The sequence below is a fragment of the Lycorma delicatula genome, chromosome 5, assembly GCF_047948215.1.
Source record: "Lycorma delicatula isolate Av1 chromosome 5, ASM4794821v1, whole genome shotgun sequence".
Classification (NCBI taxonomy): domain Eukaryota; kingdom Metazoa; phylum Arthropoda; class Insecta; order Hemiptera; family Fulgoridae; genus Lycorma; species Lycorma delicatula.
Window position 1 is genome coordinate 121,129,263 of NC_134459.1, and position 18,113 is coordinate 121,147,375.

Consider the following 18,113-nt stretch of genomic DNA (forward strand, 5'->3'; position numbering starts at 1 on the left):
CCTCACCTCACTATAGGTTACGTGTTGCATTGTTCTTATTAAATAATAATAAGAACAATGTTCTTATTACTTAATAAGAACAATGCAACAAGTAACAATTAACAAAAGAGTAAAGAATATTATTACATTGTTATATTCTATATTTATTATATATACATTGTTATATTTATATTGTCTCATTAGGGCATTTGTTGAGCTTTATTGCATTTGTTGCAAGGAAGTGCTTTCTTGCACTTGTTGTTGTTTATTGTTTATTTTTGTGAACCACAAGGTGAATACGAATATATTATTGTATTTAAGAACTTTACTTAATGATAATTTCAGTTTTTTTTTGTTTATCCTTAAATATTGACTGAATTATTATGGAATTTCTTTAAGAACTCGAATCATTTGATTATTATATAATTAACTGATGGTTCTACTATGTATAGCAACTGATTGTAAATAAACTAATTGTTGAGAGAAATGCATTTACCCGGTTTTTTAAACATAGTAATAATAATTTTGCGGTTGCCCAAGCGGGAAATCCATGAATCAAAATACTGTTGTAAGAGGATTGAAACATGTTAGTGCATTATATTATCGCATTTCATGCTTTCCCAGAAACGCGTCCATGAATTGAGATTTTGCCTGTAAAAAGTAATAGAATATTCTTATCTCATCCACAAAAAAAAAATTAGCTTTAATAATTTATTTTCTTATTCTAATTAGAAATAAGGAGGAATAAATTCATAAGATTTTCATCGGGCTTTTTATCAGTTGCTGAGGAAAGCACCTTTTGAGTAATTTAAGTTATCCTTAACGGTGATATCACTTTTACAGATTGAACCATAATATTTTATTGTAATGTGAGAATTTGCATCAAAATCTACGATGTTTGGGAAATCTACTGAAACAGAAGATAAACGCTCCTTCGTTCACCAATCACATTTTATTAACTGTTAAAAATTCACGATACGAAGTACTAAATTCTCCTGAATCATTACAACGACCCCATTTCAACTTTTTCAATTTCATGATGAATTTCAATTGAATTTTTGCTTAAAAACCTGAATGACGATCGAAACTTTTCTTCTGCAGGAGATGGTAAAACATTCGTAATTGATTGAAACAAAACGTAAGAAGGGAGTGCTAGGAGTTGACTAGTTACTTTGTACAGTACATAACTTGTAAAATTATTTCTAAAAAAAGAAATCGTAGTGTACAGTTCATAGGTGGAAATTGAATAAGGGAACTTATTCTGTTATAGTTTTAAATACTACTGACAAAATTTAAACTTTCTATAGCATTAGAAAGTATTCTAGTTCAATTTAAAAACGGGATAGAGAAACCAGTAGTTTTGTTATTAAAAATGGTAGTTTTATTAGTACTAAAAATGTGTTAATTAAATAAATATTATTTATTTATATAATAGATTGTACAGGTAGAAATAAATTATTATAATACATAAAATTTTATAATATTAAAGAATGAAAAGTACAAAATTGAGTTACTAAGTTAATAAAGCAATTTAAGTCGACAAAAATTGTGTAATAAATAATATCTTCCTTGAATTATCTTTTGACACTTTTAACGTTATAAATTTAAATCTTCTCATTCTATTTTATGATGAAAACTCTGTATCCTGATGGAAATAAAAAAGTAATTTAATTCATATTTAATATAAAAGAATTTTAAATTTCTGTTTTACTTCATAAGATATAACTGACTTAAAGTATAATACAAAATGACGATGCCTTATATAAGTCTGATGACTGGATGGTAACTTACCACTTTATTGCGAATCCCGGATTAATGTTTAAACAGGGACAACTCTGCCGGGTGACAGGAACCAGGAACGTGTAGGGAATGAAGGGGTATACCTAAACTCGAGGGAACGTCATAAATATCCTTACCACGACTTCAGTTCCTGTTCGAGATAAAACAATTTAAAGACAACGACATGCCAGTGAACCATGTATTCTATAAAAGTACACGTTCCAAGTTCAACACCGTACTGGTTTGTAGGACTTTTTATTTTTTCCTAAACAAAACAACGTTACTTAACATGTAATAGTTCGGAAACATTTAACTTGATTATTTAACACGTTTATAAACACTATAAACAAAGTTACAGTGAAAACGTTTTACTTTTTAAATATAAAACATACGATGTTAAATGAAATGTTACGAATAAATAATGAAAACATAATAAAACATACATTTTTACTGTGTTTGAAAATCTTGTTTGTGTGAATGTGGAATGATAACACCATAAATTTTGACCAATTTTCATGAACCACTTACAAAACTTTTTGTATTAAATCATATGAAACATGACTTGTACATACCAGTTTAAAAAATAAAAATAAATAAACTTTTAATTGGTAGAGCCTTAAAATTTAGTACAACAATTTTTGGTTTATTTTGCCATAAAATCACATATGGTTTTTTTCTTCCTTATATATTTTCTGCATTACTGTAATAACTTTACTGAATTTTATTAACAAGTTTAACTTAAAATTTCAGAAACACTATTGAGAAATATAAAAAAAATGCCATGGTTTGCGAAAAACACTGAGAAACACGATTATCTGGTATGCCAGCCGTTTAAGAGGAGATTCAGCAATTAGGTACAAGATACAAAACGAGACTGAACAAATATGTAAACTGGTTTGCGGTTAACCTCCTGGATAACAGCCAGGATGTAAGTCGTCTAAAGAGACTGCATATATTAGATCTGTTGTAAATTCTCCGAGATTTGAGGTGAATCAGCTATCCTAGGATTTGTGCATCGCCAAAATTATCCATTTTGTTTCACCTTGATTTGTTTCATTATTTTCACTATTTTTACGCTTGATAATTTATTCTTTGTGTGATTAATAAGATCTTTTTTCTGAAATTTATCAATGTTCTTTGACTCTTGTTATTAGATTTATTGTTTATTATATATTTATGCATACTGTAGAAGATACACATACATATATATGTATACATATAAATTTCTTTGAGGAATTGTAATGGAAACTCTTCTCTGCATGTAATTTTTTAAATTCAAATTTACTTATGGTTCCGGTAAATACAAACCGATTGTAAATTAAACATTGCGGCAAAAAAAAAATTAACTTACTGTACTAATTAAATTTGTCTACGACTTTTAATATTTATTTACCAATTACGTTAAAATTCTTTAATTTTTTCGTAAAAATTTACGTTTAATAAAAGCTCGTGTACCATTGCATTTTACTATCCACATGAATAAAACAATTTTTTTTTAGATAATACTTAATTCATCATAAGCTTTGGCATGAAAATATGAAGTAGCGTTTAGTAGAGAAAATGACGCATGAGAAAATTCCAATGATTCGACCTTGGGATTCTCTAGATTAAAAACTGAGATTCTCTATTCCGCCACATAGGTCGAGATATTAGTTGTAAAATTATGATAATTTTTTTTTTTTTTTTACTGAATTTTTACGGGCATCGACTGCTAAGGTCATTAGCCCTCGTCACATTCTTTAAAAGAAATTATTATCTCCATCAGGATCGTCATATGTAAGGGTGTAAAGGGCCCTTACATTTTATTTAAAAACACAAACTTCACAATAAACATTAAAACATGAAAGACAAGGACAATCACAAACACTTACGGGGTGTAAAGGGCCCCAATATTAAAATTTGAGATAGGTTCTCAAAAGACCATGAACTTAAAATTAAAATTAAACTAATCAATACCATATCTTTCTTTCTTCTACGAAGTCTCATTTATAGTTTGCTTAAGCACCCTCGGGGCGACCAGAACCGCCGTTGAGCAGTATATCAGTCGTGCCAGGGTGCCGTGGCAGTTGAATCCTTCTTATATCAGGCCATAGGCATGCACGGCGTACACCCATAGCCTCGCGCCCTCACTCAACCCTTGAGGGTCCCCCATGCCATCATCGGCCACACCCCGACTCACTGCTCTTGAAATTATGATAATTCTATCAGCAATAGTAAAACAGAATATGTAACTATGATTTTTATATATGTTTACCACCTTATTTTGACGTGGTGTCATATATCTGGACAGAGATTATGAATAAGTGCTGGAGATTTTTGAGATTCTAGAAGAATATTTTTAGGGATTTTATTCAGTGGGTCGTATGATCAATGTGGACATTTTTCAGAGATAAGTACAAAAGCTATAGTTATTAAAAATGTTAAGAAAATTAATGTCGGCTTCTTGGACATTAAATTACGCGTGCAAAAAGAAATCGATCAGATGGAATTCATACTTCAGAGTAAGATGACGGAACAAGGGAATCTACCAGGAGACGGATTTTTTATTGATGAATTTGAAAGGGTGGTTTTAAATAACTATTAAACTTTTTCAAGTTTTGTACTTCAGCAAAAATTACTTTAACTGCCATATGAATTTCCAACATATCTTTATCATTATTATTCTTACAAGTTCTAATTTAATGAAGAAACCAGGGTCCAAGAGGTAGAGCCCTCTGGCTAGACGGGAAGGGTGAGCGAAATAAACCATGACCGGCTAAATACCCCTGACCACGACTGGAAATGCAAGTAACCTTATAATGCGGCCAAAGCCGTTATGAGGATGCTAATATAACACACACAGATATATATATATATATATGTATATGTTGTTCGACAGAAATGTGGTAAGCGGATAAATTAAGTCTGCTTTAGATTTATCAGTGTTATTATAAAACGAGTTATTGAAAATCAAACCGAATAATATTTTTCAAAAGTAAACAACACATTGTAGTAATTTGCTGCTTTTTGTTTTAAAAGTCATATCTCTTGCCAACACAATTTTTTTCTTTATTGATTAGGATAAATATTCCTCTAACTTCATTGTCAAATAAAATGAGATTTGAATGAGCTCAATGAAATGTTGAATATGCCAATCCAATCCAGATCATTAATGAGATCGAAACCAGGAGCAGTTGAACGAGAAGAATGCATTTTAATGTAGATTAAAGGAAAAGCTAAAATTTCTCTATCGTACTAAAACTAGTTTTTTTTTAATTACGTATAGTGAACTTTTTTATTTTTATTTTTTTTTTTAAACGAAATATAAAGTACACGTTAGAGTCAAAACTAAACGTGGACTCAGATCTGTATCTTTCAAATAGTATACTAAACCTTTTATTTTTACCGGAAATGTAACGGTTAGCTACGTTAATTAATGTTTCACTATTTCATTCCCTATAGAAACTAAAATACAAATGAGTGATTTTTTTTACTCTTTTGGTCATTCTCATCATTTCAGTAAATCTCTTTATGATTTAAAACTTACGAAAGTAGAAATAATAAATCAGGAAACTTTTATGTGTAAAATATTTTTTCCTTTCGAAATGAGTTTTTTATTGACAATTAAACAATTATGATACGATAATTAAAGCCAACAAATTTCCAAAAATCGTTGCTAGTTTTTATTTACTATTATTTTCTGTTTATTACCTATTTTTATTTCCTTGTACGAAGTAAAGAAAGTATTGTGATCGCGAAAAATTTTAGTTTTCAGATTTCAATGGAAATATTCATTATGACCATCCCTGAATCCATTTTAAGTCCATTTTAGTTTCGGCGTAACGTCTCGTATGTACGTATCTATCTCGCATAAGTCAAAAACAATTAGCGGTAGGCTGTTGAATTTTGGATTTAGGACTGTTGTAACAAAAAAAAATAAAAACTGAATTTTGGACTTTTTCTTAACTGGAGTAATAAGCCATTATTGAGAGCTATTTAACGATATATCATAAGTGGTAATTATTTTCATTGGTTCCAGAGTTGCATCCAGATAAAATTTTAATTAATTAAATATTTGGATCTTACAAGGAGAAGGCACATCGGTTCGAATCAGACCACAATTTTGGATCAAATTTGGGTCCACTTTGACCCCGCTTGTTGAAATGACGGTTTTAGTTTAGATTGAGCAGTATAAAGGTATAATTATGAAAAAAAGATCAAAATACAAACGTTTTACTAGTTTAGTTTTAGTTTTACTAGTTTATCACTTCACCAAACGACGTATTTCTCATCAAAGCTTTTATCGTTTTATTATTTTATTTGTTAAAAAATAATATAAATCGGAATTTTTAGGAAAAATTATGTGGTTTCACTTGATCCACTAGGTTGACATGATAGATACCTTATACAATGACCTTCAGAAAAATTCCTGGTTATCTACTTTAATAACACTGATAAATATAATTTTCGTTTCCTAACATGCGATTCGTGATTCTAATCTGTTTTTGATCCAGAAAACGAATATGAACTCAGAATCTTTCTATCGCCCCCATTTTTTAAAAATGTTTAAATTTTATTTAAATAATTTTTTTCATTTTTCAACATATAGTTAGCATTTTATGCTCCTACATTGTATTTTGTTAGCTCATTTTTTAATGTTTAAATTGATAACATAATTTTAAGCTATAATTAAACAATTCTAGACAAAGAATTAAATCATATCATAGTCACATATTATGACATTTACCTATGGTTTGGCGTGAACCAAAGTATCGTGTAACCGATTGTTACTTTTGTTTAACAAGTGCGTCTGGAATTTCTAAAAATCTAAAATACTGTAAATAAAATATCCTTCATTGCAATCTGCAATCAGGCCTGTACCTCAAAATAACATTATTCCAGTTTCTTAGCCACCTGGGAGTATATGTTTCAAAAGCAGCGATGAAGAATCAGGCAGTACTGAAGAAGAAAAAAATGATTTTGAGTTTGAATTATCTTCCAGTAAGCCACATCTTATAACACAAGGTGAATCAAAATCCAAATTTTTTGGATTTGCGCAACTAGTTGTTACAACAGTCTTAAATCCAAAATTTCAACATCCTACGGCTATTCGGTTTTGAATTATACGATATACATACATACATAAGTACGTACGTACAGACGTCAGGCCAAATTAGTCAAAATGAATTCACGGATGGTCAAAATGGATATTTCCTTTGAAATATGAAAACCGAAATTTTTCGCAATCACAATACTTTCTTTATTTCGTACAAGGAATTAAGAATCTATACGAATCGAATTGACAACTTTATCCTTTTTTAAGTTTTTAAAAAATTCCTTGACTAATGTAAGTAATTTAGTAATAAAATAAACTATTTAAGTAATTATTCTTCCTTTACCAGTATTTTGTCTGATAAGCTACAATGTTAAAATTTGTAAATCTATTAACAATTAATATACTTAGTCCTTTGTATTGATTAATTTGTAGTATACTAAAAGTCTATTTATTACAAACTGTTTAAGATTTGTTTTCTAAAAAAGTAAATAAAGATAGAGTACGTAAAAAATCCCGTATCCCAAATAATTTTTGTTGATACTGTATCCCATGTTAGTGTATTACATCTACTTGCAAGATGAATTCTCCCGCAGGGATCATTGCATTTTTTTAAGGAACTCTAGCAGTTTCATATAAAAGTTTTATATAAAAAGTTTTCAAAGTGTTGGGAAATGACCTGACATTTTATGGCCTGCTGCTGAGTGGCGGGAATGGGTTATGAAGACGAAGGAGTAAGGTAATAATATATATATATATATATATATATATACATACAGAGTGAGGTAGTTAGTTGCTCGAGCATTTACGGTACCGTGTGGTGAGAAAATCACACTCCTGCTACTAACAAAAAAAAAGAAAACTTTCATTTATATATGATTTATTGACCTTCATACCTTAAGTTGTTTGATCGAGTATACTTTTTTCTTTTCATTATAAAATTTTCCACTTCATCAAAAATTATTGACGTATCCAGTCGTAACAAATTAAAAGCATTTAAAAACATAACTCTTCATTAAGAGGTTTTCGTATGAAAAATAAAAATAGATTAATATTAACTATTAGTAATAGTTAATATATATACTAGCAGCCCCGGCAATGCTTTGCTCTTGCTAGATTTGAGTATACGAGTATATATAGATTAAATGAACACAATTGAAAGTTTGATAAAACATTAACAAAATGAACATTATGGAACTTCACAAAATGTAACCTTTCCCTTTTTTCCCTTTCCACTCTTTCATTTTTTCACTTTTAATTTTCCTTTTCCCTTTTTCTCCTTTTTACTTTTCCCGTTTTTATTTTTATCATATTGCCTTTCCCCCATTATCCCCTTTCCTTCCTCATTTCTCTTTTCTTACTTTCATTTCCCCATTCATCTTTCCCCTTTTCTTTTCTTTTTCAGAGTTTTTCCATTTTCCCCTTTTTACTTTTTTCCTTTTACTTTTTTCGATATTTCCTTTCCTCTTCCCTTTTTTGATTTTTCCCTTTCTCCCTTTTTCCCCGCGCGTAAATCGGTCCAGTAGTTTTTTATTCTATAGCGGACACACATACGAAAACACTGAAATGGAATCATAAAATATTTAATATAGCATCTGTTGCTTTTGCAGCTAACAGATAGCGCTGTTTTTTTTAAAAAAAAGCATGTTTTTACCGGTCGCAGGTGTGACATCTTAGGTATATAAAACACGCGCGTATTCGAATGCAACGTTGTATCAAAATTTCAAAGCAATCGGTGAAGAACTTTCGGAGATTTAAGATTCTGAGTAAACGAACATTTACATTTATATGAATAGTTTTGAGAACTTCATTCTGCGGGCCATTAATAATCGTAAAGTATAATTGAAATATTTATAAAGTATATTAATAAATTCAATACTTAAAACGTGTTCTAAGTTTCTATTGTTTAAAGTTATATTTACTGCAGATGGCACCAACAGCTGCAGCAGTATTTATAAATTCTACTTCTAACCAGGTGCAAAGTTAAAATACAACAAACTTCTAAAAAAAATCATATATATGTAGTATTGAAATGTTTTTTTTTTTATTTCGATCAAATTTTAACAAACCACTTACAAACCATTAATTTGGAATAATTTAACATTATTATTTGTTACTGGCTGAACGTTCTTATTTTCCCGGCGAATCTAGCTAGAATATCCATATTAAAGAGGAAAGTATGTAGATCATTTCAAAAATGGAGTATTGGGGTTTTTTGAAAATCTGTACGTTTTAGGATCCAACTAATTCATCTAGACCAAAACACAAATGTAGGTATGTATGTGTGTCGTACTGTTTACGGCCTTATATTTCAGGCTTAACCGATTCTCTTCAGGATATTATTATTAGGATTTATTTCAGGATATTGAATCGATTCTCTTAAAATTTGGCTCAAATATTTCTATATAAGGGCGGAGCATTGATCATTTTTATTTCAATATTTATTTAGGGTGTAGAGAGTATCGCCAGAAAAATAATTTCGAGTTGATTCGGAGGCACTTTAGAAAGAATTCTGGCAAATTTATTACCTACATGATATATTTAAATAATACAAAAAAATTTTAAAAAAATTCCCAACATTTAAAGTAAAGATATACTCGTACATTTTTTTACTCTATTTCCCTTCAGTTTTGATATTAATTTTTTTTGTTGTATGTTTTACATCATATTTAAAAAAAATGTCCACAGTTATCCAAGATTATAAACCTTTGAACGCAAAAATGGTTTTTGGAAAATTTTTACATTCAAGTGTTAGCCGTAATTAGAGTGGGTGTTAGATTTAGAGAAAACTTTACTTAAACAAATTTGTTTAGCTTAACCAATGAATGAATATTTTTAGAAAACACTTTTTATTCCCAATCTTAAAAAAATATAATATTCTGTTGTTTTCTTTTTTAACTCTTAACCGTTTACAATTATTATTAATTTTTTTATTTATTTCTCATTTAAGGAAAAGTAAAATTTAATTAGTTTTGACTTCTATAATGTATCCCCAATCCAAAGTATGAAGCAATTTTTATCAATACAATCATAAAAATATTTTATATTTTCAGTATTTTTAAAAGTTCTTTTTTTAAATACAAATATATATTCTTTTGGTAAAGGACTACTTATTTATAAAAAAATTTTACTAAATTGTCCCCACAGAGTAAGAGATTCCCCAAAATAAACAATTTTTTTTATATGAAAATTGAAAATTTTGATGGTTTAATCTTATTTGGTAATCATTAACAAAAAAAAAAAAAAAAAAAAATTGATGTGGATACTACTTGACTGATTAAGTCTATTTCGAACCGATGTGCCCTCCCCTTGTAAGATCCAAATGTTTCATTAATTAAAATTTTATTTGGAAATTACTTATCATACACCGTTTAAAATTTCTCAATGAGGACTTATTACTGCAGTTAAGAAAAAGTCCGAAATTCATTTTTTTTTTTTTTTGCCATTTTTTGGACTCTTTGGTCCAGTCGATTGCAATCGAAAGGGAGTGTGCAGAAATAGATGTTACAGCAGTCCTAAAACTAAAATTTCAACAACCTACGGCTAATCGTTTTTGAGTTATGTGCATACGTACGTACAGACGTCACGCCGAAGCTAGTGAAAATGAATTCGGGAATGTTCAAAATGGTTATTTCCGTTGAAATCTGAAAACCGAAATTTTTCGCGATCACAATACTTCCTTTACTTCGTACAAGGAAATAAATAACAATTGATATGTGAGTCCCAAACTTTTAAAACATTCAGAATTTTTTTCATGCTTATAATTACATTTATTAGGAAAATAAAAATCCGAGTAAGATTTTTAATGATTGAATTGAAAAGCCTTTTCGGCGAAGTAGGAAAGATTTTGCAATGAAATAGCTCTGCAAGGTGTTTTGTAACTTGACCAGCGCAGTCAGGAAAGTCATGCCGGTTTTAATATTTTTTGAAGACACATTATTTAATTAGATGTAAAATAAGACCAACCATTTTATGTCATTAATTTTGAAGCCAGTTTTTAAGCTTCAACTAAGTTCATAAGTTGTCTATAATATGATCGCTAAAACTGATTGATTTTTAATATTTTTTTTTTTATTACTTGTTCATTTATTTCCATTTTAAATGCGCTACCAAACTGAAATAACATCAATCAGTTTCATCTATTCAAAATATTTAATAAATCTATTAATTCTATTGTCAAATAGTAAATATGCAACACAATGTAAAAACTACTTTTATATCAATTTTTTCAAGGAACTTTCTACTGTTTCCTTGACAGAAAATCTACTTTGATTTATTACGAAATTGGATTTTCACAATTTAAATTTGTGTTTTGTGAAAATAAATCTTAGTAACATAATTAAAAATTAATTAGTTTTTTAAAATTTTAAAATTAACACTTATATATATATATATAAGTGTTAATTTATTATATATATATAATTACACTTATATATATATATATATATATATACATATATATATATACCTGTCAAAAGTTATACACTTAAAATACCTGTAAAATATATATATATATACCTGTCAATTATTTATTTCTATAGGTTACTACAAATACAGCTAATAGTTACTAGCGAAAACAGCTGTAGTTGTAACAGTTTTTCTTTTATTATTTAATTATTGTTTAAGGCAAAAATTTCAAGTAGTAAATAAAATTGAAAGTTCTTATTCAAAAACAAAAAATCATAATATTCTTAACATAAGTCAAATTATAGTTAAATACATTTTATATTACTATTTGATACAGTAATACTATTTGTCAGTTAAAAAATTTAATTCTCGATTGATTCATAGGTTGATCTAGAATAGCGCACATACTTTTATACATCCATGTACAAAGTAAAAGGAAGTATGTAAGAAGTAAAGGAAATATTATGAATGCGAAAATTTTGGTTTTCAGATTTCAACGGAAATATCCATTCTGACCATTCCTAAATCCATTTTGACTAGTTTCGGCGTGGTGTCTATACGTAAATCCAAAAAATCTGGATTTTAAACTTTCTTAATTGCAGTAATAAGTCCTTACTGATATATCATTAGCCTTATCATTATCCTTACGATATATCATTAGCGGTATTTATTTTCATCGGTTCCAAAGTTATAGCCAAATAAAATTTTAATTAATGAAATATTTCGTTCGTACAAGGGGAAGACATTTCGGTTCGAAACCGACTTCATTTCCTATTTTTTAATTTAAATATACTGATTTATTAATAATTATTAACCTCTGATTGTAAAAATATATGTATATGTAATTTAATAGGCGTACAAGGAAGTCACGTGGTGTCCACATCAGATTTTTTACTTTATAATAACTTCGACACTCTTTATTAAACATTAAAAAGAAGGAGGTTCTTAAATTTTATGTATATGAGATATATTTTTATGAATGTAAATATTTAATAACGTAGTATTTTCATAATGCAACAATATACATCTTGAAGTCATTCTGATAAACAAAATACTTTTATTTCAAAGAAATCTTTTTTTAAAATTAGCTTTAAAATCATTCTCAGGAATGGTCGGCCTGAATCTTTACAAGACTACACCTCATTTTCATGTTATACATATTATCTTCATCTCATTGGGCCATGGGGAGGTTGCATATTGTTCACTAGTTGAACAGATACATTAGGAACAAAATTAAAACGTATACTTTAGGAATAAATTTAAAAAATTTGTTTGTTCCTTGTAATTACAAGGAAAAAAGATAATTTCTCCATTCCGAACAATATTATTTCATGCTCGACAGTGTTTCTCTGCTTCACTTTAATTTAATTTTTTTTAGAAACAGTTTTGTAACCATTTACATTTTTACAAATGGTTTAAAAGTCAGTTTTTTTAACTACCGATATTTAAATAAACCTAAAAAACTTAAATAAAATAAAGCTGAATTCAAAAAATGTAATAAAATATAATATTAGGGTTCTTTATTAAGTTTAGACTATTTAGAAAAGACTACCAAAAGTAAGGTTTAGCAATTTTTAGTTATTTGTATTTAGTTCTACTTCTTGAAAAAAATAAAATAAAATAAGGATTAGATACAATTATTTTTTTTTTTAATTTATTTTATTAATAAATTAAATCTGTTTCATTTTATGATTAAATTTTAATAATTTTCCAAATATAGAATTTTAACATTTAATTTATAAAATTCAATGTTTCTTATTAAAAGTTACATTTTTACGTGTTTAAATAGAATAATTTAATTAACTACATTATAATACCTCCTTAATATTAATTCACTATACAGTAAATTTTTATACAGAAATGTTGGAAGCTCACTCAAACCGAAATAATTTCATGCAATATTTAACCTAATTTTATTTTAATATTGAAATTGACTGTCAAGTTTCCAATAAAAAAACAATTGGATTCTAAAAACAAAAAAAGAAATATTGTAACGAATAATATTTTAAATACATCTTATTTTTGATACTTTTTTCAATTTGTTTTTTAAAACGATATAGAAAAAATTTGCTTAAAATTTCAACCTAAATTATTCTTTCGATTGTTAAACAATTATCATAAGTAGTTACTGCAAAAACGTATATATAAAAAATCTGATCTGGACATCACATGACTTCCTTGTACGCCTATTAAATTAAACTAGAGTACGTATACACAAATTAAGATCAGAAGAATTATATCAAACCAAAAAGCGATTAAATGATTAACAACAAAAAACAAATAATCGAAATGACGATCAACTTCGACTTAGGGAGAATATTGTCCGATAATATTAGAGGGGTAATGAACTGAAAGATAAGAATTTTTTGCCATTCATTAAAGATCAGGCGTGTATGCCTCAGTGTATATGTTGTTCTTGTGAGGATCTAATTTTCAGTTTCTCTGTCATTGACTAATGTAGATAAAATTAAACTAGAAAATCCAAAAATAGTACGATTCTAAATTATAATTTTCAATTAATATTAAATAATCAGAAGTTTCACCAAATCTATTACATACACACGTATGTAATAACGCCTATAAAAAATTACATTTACACATTTTTATAAGTACATAAAATTTTATTTCTCTAATAACTTCTGATTTTTTTATATATATTTTTTTATTGTTATTATTGAATTATTAGTTGTTGAAAAAATGTTTTTACAGTCACCTGTTAATAACTATTAATAAATCAATATATTTAAATTTAAAAAAGTTAATAAAAATAAATTAAAAAAAGGAGATGAAGCCTGATTCGAACCGATGTGTCTTCATATGTAATATCAAATATTTCATTAATTTAAATTTGATTTGGCTATTAACTCTGGAACCAATGAAAAATAAGTATTAACTTATGATATATCATAAGTGGTACTTATATATTGTTGAAAAGCTTTCAATGAGGGCTTATTACTTCAATGAGGGAAAAGTCCGAAATCCAATTTTTTTGGAATTTTGGACTTTTTTGGTACTTTTGGTTCAATCCATTGCATTCAAAAGGGAAAGTGTACAACTAGATGTTACAACAGTCCTAAATCCGAAATTTTAACATCCTAGGCTAATCGTTTTTTAGTGATGCGAGATAGGTACGTATGTACGTACAGACGTCGCGCCGAAACTTGTCGAAACGGATTCAGGGATGCTCAAAATGGATATTTGCGTTGAAAACTGAAATTTTTTCGCACAGTTCTTACTTTACGTTGTACAAGGAAGTAAAAATACGATAAAATAAATGAAAAAAAAATACATTTTCATAAATAAACAGTATTTAAAACACTATAAATATATTTTTAACAGCTTTTTTAAAATAAGGCCAAAAAAGTAACAAATACAAATCCGGTTGTCGTTTTAGATATTCCTAATAAGAAGCTATAATTAATCATAAAAAATCTAACCGCCTTAACCCTCAAATTTAGATTATGTAAATACTCGTTATTCAGCGTTTCATAAATACATTTGTCGATTAATAATTTTTACTGTTGCTACTACTTTTTTTCGTTTATTTAGTTTTTTTTTGGTTTTATTTTCATAAATACTCTTTCGGGATTGTTTCCTAATGATTATTTAACAATCGAAGTGGCCGTCTAGGTTCGTATTTATGTATAATTTTTGTAAACTGATTCTGACCCCAATCTTCTTTTTTAATTTATTTTAAAACTCGTTTAGCCGTTCGTCGTTTTTATTATTTTTTTTTTTTTATACTAAATAATTGCAATATTTTTCAGATATTCATAATCGTTAACCTTTCGGGGTATTCACACTTTATAATCTTTTTTTTAAATTGAAATTAATGAAAAGGAATTAAATATATTAATGTAAGACATTGAATTACTATTTCAAAATATTTCGTCTCTTTAATTTTTAGATTAAAATTACTGTAGTTTAAAAAGTAAAAAATTTGATACTGATTTCAGTTTAAGAATAACTTAAGGTTAACTGTTATTTGTTTATCTTGTATTTAATAAAAAGTTTAATATGAAAAAAAATTATTCTTAAGTTAACTAAGGATTTTTCAGATAAAAAAATTAATAATCTTTTCTTTATTTCCGATACTTTATTTTTAATAACGGGATTTATTTTTTTCAGTTTTACGGGCAACTGCTTTGGTAATTACCTCGATTTTTAGCGTATGAAAAAATGTCATGTCTGACGGGGATTCGAACCCGGACATTCAAATGTCGCTATCTCTCCGTCATGGAGATTGGGTTTTTTTATTTTATTTCCGTAATAAACTGTAATTACAAAATAGTTCAGACAAAATTTCTGTAGCATATCTATTATTATTTTTTTCATAGATATTGAAAAAAGTTAATTTTCTGATATCTTCTGTTTTTTAACACAAATTTATACCTCAATAATGATTTGAACATTTTAATTAAATTTAATTAGTACAGCTAAAATAACACATGCTTAACCATATTAACTGGAAGTGTATAAATTTTTAACTAAAATTTCGATTAAATTAATAGATATGAATGTTTTTTAATTTTCAAAACTGTAATAATAAAATTTCTTAAATTGTGACAATAAATATGTCGAAAATTGCTATATTTTTATCAAATTGTATATTATCAGTTAAAATTTGTAAAATTTAATTATAAAAAAGTAATACAATTTTATTTAAATTAATTTTGCAAACAACCAGTTTTTTGGAAATTTTTACTGTGAATCTCAAAATGAAAAATAATTATTCAGCTTGCGTTAATAATTTTGTGCCAGATTTCACATATTCAATTACAAATTTATGAAACAGCTGGTTACAATATGGTTGACTTACACTGACACAGGACAAAAGCTGCGTCTGGCTGTTGTACAATTATGAATTTATTTTATTATGCTGCAGTACACCATAATTATAAAAAGAATGATGTTATCCATTTTTGGTTATTTGACTTCTAACATATTTTTTTATTTTATTTTTAATTATTTTAATTGTTATGTTGCAGTCGTTCGGGAAGATTTCTTTAATTTTGATTATTTGTCTACTTTCTGATTAAACTAGTCTGTAAACATTTACATAGCAATCAATTTTGTAAAATGTACACAGGATTAAAATATCACGTTAAAAGTTTTTAATTATTAAAATTTTTACTTTTCTTATAGCGTACTGCTTGTTTAGGATGAATGTGTCATACAGATGAAATTGTGTGAACAAAGACAAGTATGCGATTTTCATATTTGTTAAAATGTGGAATTACACTTTCCCGTGTACATGTGTTTGTAGGAAAATAGGATTTTGTTTACAGTTTCTATAAACTTGTGTATAAATGGACGCACGGAGTTTCACTAATTACAATCAAATATTTTTCTTGCCGAGTTTATTTTTAATGTTTGACTAAAATGTAACTTTAGTATACTTGTATTATATTACTAGTGAATTATTTACACAAAAAAAACGTAAAAATGATTAAGTTATAAAAAAAAAAAATAGGATATATTTATACGGACAAACAAATCATGAACCAAACTCTTGGAAGATGACGGGTAAGATCCACCATGATAAAAATGTCGTTCAGTATTAAAATAAAAATCTACTTTTAAATAAACAGCATAAATAAATATAAATATAGACATATAAAGCGTTTATTCACGCCATATATTACAAATAATAATGAAATTATTCGATTAATTACACTTAGATTCTTCTTTTTAGTTCACTGATGTTGACAACCTTGCGTTGTGTACACCCTGTCTATGACAAAACTTCAAAGAAAGAGATCAAATGGCGTAACGTCAGGGGATTGAAGGGACCAGGGAATTTGTTCATCATGGCCAATGCAAAATTGAGGAAATTGTTCATTTAGGTAGCCTCCAATACGTAGATCTCAGTGTGGTAATGTACAATCTTATTGGAAGTAAACGTTGGATTGTCTATGGTCATTTAGTAGTTCTGCATACTCTTGGAACGAGTCTAATTTTAGTAACAACTAACTCGCGAAGAAGAATGGTCCGACCACTTCATAAGCAATCAACGCAGACAAAAAAAAATAATTTTCGGGCTATCACGATTGTAGTAAGACTCGAGGGTTCTTTCTTCCGCAAATTCGATAATTATCACGGTTAACGTAACCAGAACCATTAGTTTCGTCAGAAAAGATTATTTTTTCTAGAAACGTATTATCTTCGTTTAGTTTATCAAGAAGTTCTATGGCAAAATTGTAACGGCAAGCTTTACCGTATCTTCAGTTGCATGCGACAACTGAATTTTGTATGCATAAAGGTTTAGGCGCTTGCGTAGAATCTTACAATCGTCGATTACGGTATTACCAATTCAAAACTCCCCTGACAAATTGATCTACCGGGATACTTTGAAAATTTTCTCTTAGATGATACACAACTTCCAAAGAGACTGGAGGCTACCAAAAGTTTTTTGTTTACTGTATTTCCAGTATCCTTAAACTACTGATACCAACGTTTAATAGAGTTTTATTAGGACGATCATGGTCGCATTCTAAGCCAGTAATTCCCAACCGGTGCGTCGCGAAATTTTAGGATTAAAAAATAAATTTTATGCCATTCAGAAAGTCTCTATACCACGCAATTTATACTTACTATGAAACCTTTGATAAGGTAAAATTTATTTTGAGACAGACTGTACCATACGTCTGGATAATTACCATCAAACTTGCAACACTACTAAGTTTAAATTTTTTCCGTCGATAATTTTGGGCATTGTTGCAGGTGTTAACCAATGTGGTGAATACCTGCAACAGAGCTGTTTACTCTTTCCCCTTGGTAATAAAACGAGTGTTCATTGCTGTCTCTTTGAGGGATTTATCACTCAGCGTAGATATTTTTCAAGGCTGAGGGAAAGTTTTGAAAATCAGCGTACATGAAATAAGAAAGAATGCCTGAAGATATTAATAAAAAATAA